The sequence below is a fragment of the Leucoraja erinacea genome, chromosome 7, assembly GCF_028641065.1.
Source record: "Leucoraja erinacea ecotype New England chromosome 7, Leri_hhj_1, whole genome shotgun sequence".
Lineage (NCBI taxonomy): Eukaryota > Metazoa > Chordata > Chondrichthyes > Rajiformes > Rajidae > Leucoraja > Leucoraja erinaceus.
The window spans coordinates 42052167-42063534 of NC_073383.1; the positions used below are offsets into that span (position 1 = coordinate 42052167).

At 45.9% G+C, this 11368-nt stretch overlaps 1 protein-coding gene across 1 annotated transcript in view; it reads right to left on the reverse strand.

Annotated features, from left to right (window-relative positions):
* lrrc3 (leucine rich repeat containing 3) overlaps positions 1–3209 on the reverse strand; it is a 29143-nt gene extending 25934 nt beyond the window's left edge. The window contains exon 1 of the mRNA XM_055638360.1: positions 1690–3209. The gene's annotated coding sequence lies outside the window, so the exon portion shown is untranslated. The remainder of the gene's footprint in view (positions 1–1689) is intronic.
* Positions 3210–11368: the final 8159 nt, after the last annotated feature.

The following is an 11368-nucleotide window of genomic DNA, read 5'->3' on the forward strand; positions in this document are numbered from 1 at the left end:
GCTGTCATATGGTCAATGCAGAAGAACTGCCAGATACCACACAGTGTGTCACCTGTCTATACCGGCAATGGAGTGAATCTCCTGATTGCTATCAGACAATGATAATAGTTACTGTGTGAATGGGGAGCTTTAACCTCCCTGAAAGATAACATGTCCATCAATAATTATTTAATTAGAGGTGTCTTAAACTACAAATGGGTTTGATAGATTAAATAAAACGAAACTGTTTCCACTCGGTTGGTAACAAAAGGACTGAATAGTTAAAAAAATAAAGCCAGGGGGGACTTCTTTAACACACCGAAATGTGATCAGGTAGAAATAATTCTAGTGGAAAATTTCAAAAAGGAATTGGAGAAGTCCTTGAAGAGGAAATCTTACAGGTCTATGGGATGGGGCAGGGTGGGACCAATCCGATAACTCTCAAAGAACTGGTACAAGATCAATGGATAGGTGGACTAATTCCCTGCCTTGCCAAAGAATGTATGAAAATAGCATAATTTTAGAAATCATTGATGATGAAATTAATAGATGAAAGCTTCTCTATCTATAACATTTCTCTGCCTGTTTCTTTCATGGTGAATTATATTGGTTAATAGTTGCAGCAAAAGGGTGGCTAGAACAACGTTGGCTGCTAATGTCCACTTAAAATAATATCTGTTTTAATTGCCATTAAGTGAAATGGATTATTAGTCCTGCTGTTCGGGGAACGTCACAGACCATGCATTTATTTGGGGGGGGGGGCAGAATTTCACCTAACTGGCCTCAATAATCAATCATGAAACTAGCAACCACATCCATCAATATCACAAAGGGTGCTATTGGCATTGATCACAGTGATGTCCAAATGACGACACACTTGCCAGAGACCCACTTTTTGCCTCGCTGCTTACCGTCCAAGCTCTCCTGTCTCCATGTACCCTTCCCCCTGGAACTGTGTTTGTTAGGAGCCCCATAAACAACACCAGGGGCCCTGTAAACAACACTAAGGACCTCAGAAACAACACAAGTGGCTCCGTAATTAATACTACGAGCCCCAGAGACAACATTAGGAGCCCCAGAAACAACACGAGGAGCCCCATGAACAACAGTGAGATTTATGGGATCTGGATAAAGCAGGTGAAGGAACAGGGAACATACAATGGCCAGCGAGGGAATCCTCCCATCAGGGGATTCCCTTCCTTTACACGTATTCCAGAGTGACAGGACCAGATGTCAACATCTGTAATGACGTATGTAGATCAGTCACAAGTGCACAGGGAGCCCCAAAGGGGCCATTTATGCACAATAGGAAGCATGCCTGCTTCTTGCTGGCAATGAATATTTCCGGGATGCGGATATAGCAGCAAGCGCTCCTTTAGAATTCATGCTAACAGCTTTTATTCTCCCTTCCTCCAAGACTATGCTCATTCCATCGTCAGAGATTAAACCAAACCAACAAAAACATTTTTGATTGCATGTTTTTTTTAAACTGATGCCATTTGACAAATTAATTATTCTCTGTAAACCAGCACTAATAGCACATAATTCACTTTAAGATATAAATAAGTAAGCAAGAGAGCTTACAAGTCGCAGTGCAGAATATCTTGTTAACAGCAGCTGTTAACTTGTTCACATTATCAGCAAAAAAGCAAATTATAGAAGCCGTAATATCCAACATAAAGATTTCCATCCGGCAGCATGTTACAGTACCTGTACAAGATTCCAGTTGTTTTCACTGAGATCCAATTCTACTTGTTGCAGCTGTTTATTTTATTTCAAATCCTATTCTCTCTGTTGTCCTCTCTCTTCTCCATTCTCACACTCCCTCAGTCAAAGACCTTCACCTGAATGTCCCTTCTCCACAGCTCTTAGCATTGGACAGCCCCTTCTCTCTTCTGTCCAATGGCAAGATCCCCAGATTTTGACTGGCATATCTTTGTGCCACTGAGAGTTATGAAGTACCGTGCAGTTTGCACTGTATTAATAAGTGTATCTTATTTGCAGCCTGTCGCATTTATCTCTGTCGGATGTCTCTCCTTTACCCCCACCCTTCCTGTACCCTGCATTTCGTGTCTCTTTTGGTGACACTAGAGGTTATCTATTTCACCGGAATCTGCCACGAAAACTGCAGCATACCCAACTTGTTGGCAGGGCATCAAAGATGGTAATTTAAATCATTTATTCCCTTTGCCTAAATCAAACCACACTGCTGAATTAGAAAGCTTCAGTTTAAAAATGCGAACAAAATGCGAACAAAATGAATCATTATGTAACACAAGAGGAGACAGTTTAGCCCATTGTGTATTCAGAAATCCAATTAGTTCTACAATCCCTGCTTTCTCTCTATAGCCTCACAAATTTCCATCAACCAGCAGATTTCATTTTTCTTTCCAACGAGGCTCACATTGATGTCAGAGTCCAAAATTAAACTTAGAATTGTCCAACACATCCACTTATTGTCTATTCTGCAAATAAATCAACAACCTGAATGTCACAGATTATTTTCCTCATAAATGGCATTTAAAATAAATCAACAAGCAGAAATTGTATCACAAATAAGAGTAGAAAAAGTTGCATTTATATTGCTTTTCATGACCTTAATACATTTATGGTCAGAGATAGTTTTAAAATGCAGTCACTATTGTGCTATCAGTAAAGCTGTGATAATAAGGCATTCAATTGTCCGGTTATCCTGATGGTTCATCATCACATTTCTCTAGAAAGAGAGCCGGGGTTGGTATCTGGAACATCAGGAATGTAGGCCAGAGTCACAGAGTTATACAGCATGAAAACAGGCCCTTTGGCCCAACTTGCTCATGTTGACGAAGGTGTCTGTCTGAGCTAGTCCAATTCGTCTGCATTGGGCCCATTAACCTCTGCTTTTACTACCAATGTATTTTAAACATAATTGTACTGGCCTCTACCACTTCATCTGACAGCTTGTTCCATCTACCCACTAGGGGAAAACACTGTCCCTCAGACCTCTGTAAATCTTTCCCCTCTCACCTTAAACCTATGCCCTCCAGTGTTAGAATCACCTATCCTGGGAGAAATACTTTCCCTCCCCCTTATCTATGCCAGGGTAAGTAATTAGCAGAAGGAAAGAGGAAAAAAACAATAAAGGATCTTCTGAATGCATCCTTGTATAAGTAATAACGCCACCCGCTCCTGGGAATCCCTGACCCATGCTCATTCAGTTTGAAGAGAGTAGTGAGCACCTCCAGCCTCTTAGCTGGGAACACATAGATGCTATGCACAAATGGTGGAACACAATACTTAAAATATAACATAATAAACAAACAAAAAAAGTTCAATAAATAAAAAAAGAATATTAGTGCAAACAAAACAAAAGCCCAAAGTCCCTAGTGCAACCAAGGCAGTCCCTGGTTCATAGTTTAATTGGTATTGATGGTTGACGGGAAGAAGCTGTTCCTCAACCTGGAGATGACAGTTTTAAGACTTCTATACCTTCTTCCCAATGGCAGGAGTGATATGAGAATGTGGTCAGGGCGGTGTGGCTCCTGTCTGTCTAGTTTAGAGATGCAATATGGAAATAGGCCCTTTAGGCCACCAAGTCCACGCTGACCAATGATCACCCATACACTTGTTCTATCCTACACGCTGGGGAAAATTTACAGAAGTCAATTAACCTACAAAACTGCACATCTTTGGAATGTGGGAGAAAACTGGAGCACCAAGAGAAAACCCATAGGGTCAAAGAGAGAACGTACAAACAGCAGGGGCTGAAGGTCAGCACCATGAACATCTTTGAGGCCAAGATTAAGCTACTAAGACAATCCGAAGACTGCCACCATGTCCTCTTCAAAGCCAAGACTGAATGGCTTGGACAAGCCTAAGACTGCTCGACCCTCCTTTTTGTGGACAAGACTGAGTGGTCAGGACTAGCCAGGGATTGCCAGTACCTCCCCTTTTAGGGCAAGACCAAACTGCTGGGACAAGGTCATCAGTTCCTCCTCTTCGAGGTAAGACTGAACCGCCAGAACAGGCCTGAGACTGGCAGTGCCCCCCTACTATCCCACAGACGATGAGGAACTGTGCCCTCACATGGACCTGGACCTCCTCATCTCCATCGTCCTTCACTATAAATAAACCTTTTCACATTAGTTCACCCTACCATGAGTGTGGCAGTCTAGTCATTGTCCACATGGCGTCTTCTCTGCACCACACTGGTGAAGAAGGCACGGGCGAGGAATGACTACATAGGCTTCTCACACAAAGGGAGAAACAATTGTTGGGTGACCAGATAATTTTGTTTTACAAATCCTGGATCGTCGTCCTCGGCCTTCCTCTTCTAAAGTCAATAATCAGCTTTTTGGTCTTGCTGATGTTGCGAACATGGTTGTTCTGGCACCATTCAGATGACCGATCTCCCTCCTATACTCTGACTCATCATTATTAGTAATTAATTCAACAATGGTGATGTTGTCGTCAATTTTAAAGGTATTGGTACTGTGCCCACCTAGTTCAAGTTCAAGTTCAAGTGAGTTTATTGTCATGTGTCCCTGTGTAGGACAACAAAATTCTTGCTTTGCTTCAGCACACAGAACATAGTAGGCATTTACTACAAAACAGATAAGTGTGTCCATATACCATAATATAAATATATACACACATGAATAAATAAACTGATAAAGTGCAAATAACAGAAAATTGGTTATTAATAATCAGAGTTTTGTCTGAGCCAGGTTTAATAGCCTGATGGCTGTGGGGAAGTAGCTATTCCTGAACCTGGTCGTTGCAGTCTTCAGGCTCCTGTGCCTTCTACCTGAAGGTAGCAGGGAGATGAGTGTGTGGCCAGGATGGTGTGGGTCTTTGATGATACTGCCAGCCTTTTTGAGGCAGCGACTGCGATAAATCCCCTCAATGGAAGAGCCCGATGATAGACTGGGCAGTGTTTACTACTTTTTGTAGTCTTTTCCTCTCCAAGGCGCTCAAATTGCCAAACCAAGCCACGATGCAACCGGTCAGCATGCTCTCTACTGTGCACCTGTAGAAGTTAGAGAGAGTCTTCATAACATCATAGGAATAGAGTGAATGGAGCAGGGGACTGAGCACACAGCCTTGAGTGCCCATGTGCTGATTGTAGTGGTTCAGGTTCTTGTTAAAGTAGTTGATATTATTATTACTTTGCATGTATTTCATAATCAACCATTCAAAGCACTTCAATATCTTAACTACAACTGTGACTATCTTGCATTCCCTCAGTACTGCACTGGAATCCGTAGAGCTGGACATGAATTATAAAGTCTTACGACTCAGTTACAAGACAGCAAAACCTGACACTGGAACAAGTGATCAAGGAACTTGCTCATTTCTCCAAAAGAATTGTATTTCTGACACTATGGCTAGAAAATTGTCTATATAGGACCAAACAAAACAGCCTCTGTGTTATCAAAAATCATATTAAGACAGTGTTAACCTACTGTATTTCCACAAGATTCTGAGTAAGGTAATGCAGGTTGATGATAAAGATTGATGAGCTGCTGTAAGAATTTCGACTACCCCAGAGTTATGTTACTGGTACAGGTATCCAGTAGTGCAACACCAAAATTCATTCCTGATCAGATTTTCAACTGCATTGGTCTGAATCATGACCACCGCTGTTTCCTCACAGAAAACCAAATGAAGGTTCAAAGCGAGTGTTATTTAACAGGTTAAACGCATCTTGTCTGCAATCATAGGCAAAGCCTTGTATAATTCTCTGCCAAGTAAACTTTCAGTAGGCTGAGCCAAACCATCAGTGCCAAATAAGCACAAATGCCAGCACCGCTCCCACACAGTAACCCTTGCTCTCATAAAATGTGCCTCAAGATCCTCTTGGGAGGTTTATTCTGAGATGCTCCTCACATGACACGTGGCTGCTTATGACTGCATTGTACGAGTCAAGAAAAGCTCTATTGGACATCCTTCCATTTTTTATATCTATCATAGAGGGGCACTTGGCTATGCTATTAGGCCCCCAAAGTGCACTCTTATGTGCACTCATACCTTTCCAGACACCCTGAATACTTCCTACAATTTTCGGTGATGGAATATTTTCAACTGAGTGAGAAGTTCTGCACATGGGTTAAGCTTTTATATACTAACCCAACAGCTAGAATATTGACAAACCAAATGTTATCACCTAAATTTAATTTATCTAGAGGTTGTAGACAAGGATGCCCATTATCTCATTTATTATTCACCCTAGCTATTGAACCACTGGCAGAAAGTGTTAGAGTCCACCCAGAAATATATGTGTATAATACTAAAGATACAGTCAATAACATTTCTTTATACGCAGACCAGCATTCCAAACTTGTTAAATCTTATAACTCAATTTGGCTCATTTTCGGGATTATAGAACCTACCCCACTGCTCTCCTCTCCCTCTATCCCGCACTCCCTACCTCCTCCACCCTACCCCCTTCTCTTCCTCAATCCTCCCATATTCCCTCCTCACCCCAGGATCTCGATGTAAAGCATCGTTTTATCCACAACGTTGGTGATGAAGTTGTACTTGAGGCGGGGGCTGTCAGGGGGGACGGACCAAGCGGCGCGGAACCGAGGGAGGGAAAAGCTGAGTATGCGGCCTAGTCCTTGCCCCGGGTCCCGCTCCTCTCCCTCTCCGCACTCTCCCTCCATGTGGGCCCGGAGCAGCAGCCCCGGGTGCCACTCCACTCCCTCCCCGTGGGCCCGGAGTAGCAGGAAAATGGAACTTACACATGGAGCTGTTATGTCCCCCTTGTGAGGCGAGGCAAGTACAGGCGAAAGGAAAAAAGGTGGCGGTCTGAAATTGTGCAAAGGCCGAAACTGCTGCTGAGGACCCGTTGGGTGTCCTTTGTGACGCCAGTCAAGTACAGACGGCAAGTGTTTATTTTTTATTTTTTAATGTCAATAACTTGTAAAATATATCATCAATCTGAACAAAACTTGCCACAGCACACCACAGGACAATGATGAGTAAGGTTGCCCAAAAGATTTAGCGCTATTACATCCCATTTTGGTGTAGTTTCAAGATAATACGGACACACATAATAACAAACAAGATGAGAGTTTTAGTGATATACTAGACCAATTGGGACCCGTTGGGTCCCTGACACACGGGAGGCCTGGTCGCTCAATGCAACCCGTTCCCCAATGTAATATAGCACCACTAACCCATAGCCCCCACGGGAGGCAAGGTCCCCCAACTCACCCGTTGCTAAATGTAAGATTCCAGCACTTTCCTGCCTTCCCAGCACTGGACTTTAAAAAAATTCCAATTAGACTTCCCCAATTGCAATACCAATTCACCCTTCCCCTCCTGTCCTGCCAGGAGCTGGAGTAAGTGTTGTATGATGGCAACATTATCCTATTCAAATGAAAAATTGGTGGAACCACAGAGTGTTCCTGTATTGCAACTTTGTATCAAAGTTTGTTGGAAGCTGGCAGGCAGTAAATTTTAGCAGTAAAAATCCTGTTAAAGTTGGCTTTTTTAAACGTTGAAATATCAATAACGTGAAGAAACTTGATACGAGCGACCACGGGAAAAAGCTGAGTAAGATTCTGCAAACATTTTTTACGCTATTGTGTACCGTTTTGACATAGCTCCTGAGATCACAGACAGACAGACAGACAGACAGACAAACAAGTTGAGATTTTAATAGTACATAGACTAGACCAAATGGGATTCGTTGAGCTCCTTCCCCAACGCAGGGGGGGGGGGGGGGGGGGGGGGGGGGGGGGGGGGGGGGGGGGGGGGGGGGGGGGGGCGGCGTCACATGGGACGGCTGGTCCCCAAATACGGCATTGGCGCTCACCCCAGAGACAGGCGCCCCCTGGAGCCAATCATCCCATCACCCATTCCCCAACGTAACCCGTTCGCCCAACGCAATATTCCAACACTCACCCATAGCCCCTAACTGCGCAGGCGCGGCTCATTTCCCTTCATCCCCCTCCATTTCACCCTCCCTCTTCTCTCCCCTCATCTCCCTCCTTCACCTCTCACTCCCTTTCCCCTACCCTCAGTCACACTTTACCCTCAGTCACACCCTCCCACCCTCCATAACCCCTCGCTACCACCCTGACCCGTTGGGCCCCGTTTCCCCAATGCAATAATCCACCATTCAACCGTTCCCCCAACGCAACCCATTTCACCCAACGCAATCAATCCTTCCCACGTGGGGGGGGGGGGGGGGGGGGGGGGGGGGGGGGGGGGGGGGTCCGTGGACGCTTCCCGGAGCCAATGAAGTGACTCGTCTTTTGGGCCAGCATTCCCTTGAGCCGATCAATCCATCCCACTTGGGGTGGGGGGGGGGGGGTGAGCAGTCGGCGTTTCCCAGAGTCAATGAATGGACTCAACTTTTTGGTCGGCGTCGGCGCTCCCTTGAGCCAATCAATCCTTCCCAAGGGGTGAGGGGAGGGGCAGTGGGCACTTCCCTGAGCCAATGAATTAACTCGACGTTTGGGTCAGTGTCAGCGTTCCCTGGAGGCAATGAATCCTTCCCACGTTGGGGGGGCAGTTGGCGCTTCCCGGAGCCAATGAATGGACTCGACATTTGGGTCAGTTTCGCCGCTCCCTTGTGCCAATCAATCCTTCCCACGTGGGGGAGGGGTAGGGGGGCAAAAATCTCACTCTCTCCTTTCTCCCCTTGAAGCTGCTGATCCCATTGTCTCTCTGTTACCTCTCCCTCCCACTCATTTTCCCTACCCTCAGTCACTCCCTCCCTCCCTCCCTCACTTCTCTCCTTTCTCACTCCTCCACTAAAGACAATGTTTAAATAACATTTCTTCTCCTCCCATCCCGCACTCCGTCAACTCTCATAGTTTCTGTATTGACAGCAGAGTGATGTCATTGTGATGTCATTTTCGGTTTTCAGAATCTTCACAGCAGCTTGTGTAAATGAGATCCCATTGTGATTGAATGACTGTGACATGCTAGTGTGACATTATCATTGGAAGCTGGGGGGTCAGGGGGGGGGAGAGACTGGGCGGGCCGGTGCTCCCCCACCCCACTCGGGACATCCGGACCGACGGGACACCGGCCCCCAGATCCAGCGCAGAGAAGCGCCAACGCCGGCGCACCTCCGCCTCTCCCGCCGGGCCAACCGACATCCCGGACCGACATCCCGGACCGACAACACCAGCGGCCCCAGACCCACAGCCAGTGCCAATTCCAGCCCAACCCCGCTCCAACTCCAGACGAACCCGCTCCCCGATGGGCTGCTACGGCGACAAGTGCCAGTTCGCCCACGGCCTCAGCCGCTACCCCAAGTACAAGCCGTACCCTGCACACCACCGGCTTCTGCCCCTACGGTACCCGCTGCCACTTCATCCACAACCCCGAGGAGGAGCGAGGGCCCTGGCCTCGCCTGCGCCAGAGTGCCAGCCTGGGCTCATTCCTCCTCCGGCCCGGCGCTTGAGTCTTATATTTGAGTGTATTCTTTGAATACTTCACTCCCACACTGCCTCTCCCAATCACTTCTGCTATTTTTTTGTCCAACGTCCATTTCTCATCAAGCACCATCTTCTGCTCAAATTGATAGTCTGTCAAGTAGTTTTCATGAGGTCTAACCACTAAACAGAATTGTTTAATAAAAAATTTAAATCATATATTTCCCCTGCGAATTACCTCCAGGATTACTCAGACGTGTTGATGAGATTGTTCACAGCCTTGAAATCACGGGATAATGCAATAAGAACACTAGAAAACAGGAACCGCTGATAGCCTCCATGACCCTCAAGCCTGCCATTCAATATGACCATGGCTGATCAATGCTGGCCTGAAGTCCTCTTCTGTGCTGATTCCCCATCAATTTCTCAAATTTTCAAATATTTATCTATTTCCACTTTAAAGATTTCTAATCGTTCACCGCCATCTGGAACAGGGAATTCCAATGTTTCAGTACCCTCTGGGAGAAATAATTTCTATACACCTCAGTTTAGAACGACCATATCCTTGTTTGTGACTCTCCCAGACTGGCAGTGCTAAGAGTGGTCTGGATCTGTTCCCTCTGGTTTCAAGGTTGGAACTGAACTAGCAGCACAACCAATGTCTTTATATTTGGTTTTAAATTAACTCAGAGGGCAGAATGGTGTTCACTATACCATAGTCAACACCAATGCCCTCAATCCATAGTACAAAAGATTGAGAAACAATACTGTTTGAGAAAGTTTCACTCCTTTTCAATGGAGTTTAATGTTAATTTACATGTCAACTGCTTGTGCAAAGCAAATGATTCTGTTGTGAAAGTATTCTGAAAGTCCCCAGGCATCTTGAATCAGATTCATCATGATTATTTTCATTGTCACTATTCCCATGGGCAACAGTGGACTTTATGATGTAAACTATTGATTATGTTCCCGTATGAGTAATTTACTTTACTTTTTTACTTTATTACTTTATTGTCATTGTAGTGATGCATACAACGAAATTCAGGTGCCCTGCCTGAGTGGAGCTCAAATGTACAAGATAATAAATAACAATAAACAACAGCAAAAAAGTGAAAAATAATTTGTTCAAACACTCACGTGCACATACTTTGACACATACACACAGATTCACACACGCATACACATTATGCCTACGTATGCACCCTAACCAGAATAATTTGATACAAATACATCGATAGATGCTCCTGAACACATCATCAGTGACGTAACCTGGGGTCATTGGGTGTTTCGGGTCTTTCAACATCAGACACCCTCACCCAGGCGCCCCAGCCGTGGTTGATCAGACCACGACTTGTGTTCAGGTGGCATTCACTCCTCCCCATGGACCTCCTCTCCTGATCCAGAGCCATCTCGAGGCCTTCTCCACTGCCTCTGTGGTGTTCTTGATGGCCTTTCTCCTCGCCACTCCGTTTATGCCCAGTGCACTCAAGGCTTTGTAGAGCGATTGCCCTGCCAAACCTCTGCAGCCAACCTCGATGGGCATACACCTTGCCTTCCAGCCCTGCTTGCGACAGGCTATGACCAGCTCTTCATACTTGGCCATCTTCCTCTCGTGGGCCTCCTCCAGACGGTCCTCCCACGGCACTGTCAGTTCCAACAAGACGATGTTTTTGGTCGCCTCTGAGACCAGGAGGATATCTGGCCCCAGGGTGGTCGTGGCAATGTGCTGTGGGAACTTCTGCTGTTTCACCAGGTCTTCGGAAAGCTGCCAGTCGCCAGGATTCCTGACGGATTCCTGGCTGCTGTGGTTCTTGGCAGCTGCACTCCAGCCTTCACGAAGGTGATCATCTGGGTGGTGGGGCGTTCTCATCTGCAGCTGCTGATTCCCATGCTGATGGCTTCTGCAATGGGTTTGAGAACCTGGTCGTGACGCCAGGTGTACCGGCCCTGCCAAGAGGCTTTGGGCAACAGCTCAGGATGTGTTCCAACGTCCCCTTGCCTGAGCATTGCGGGCA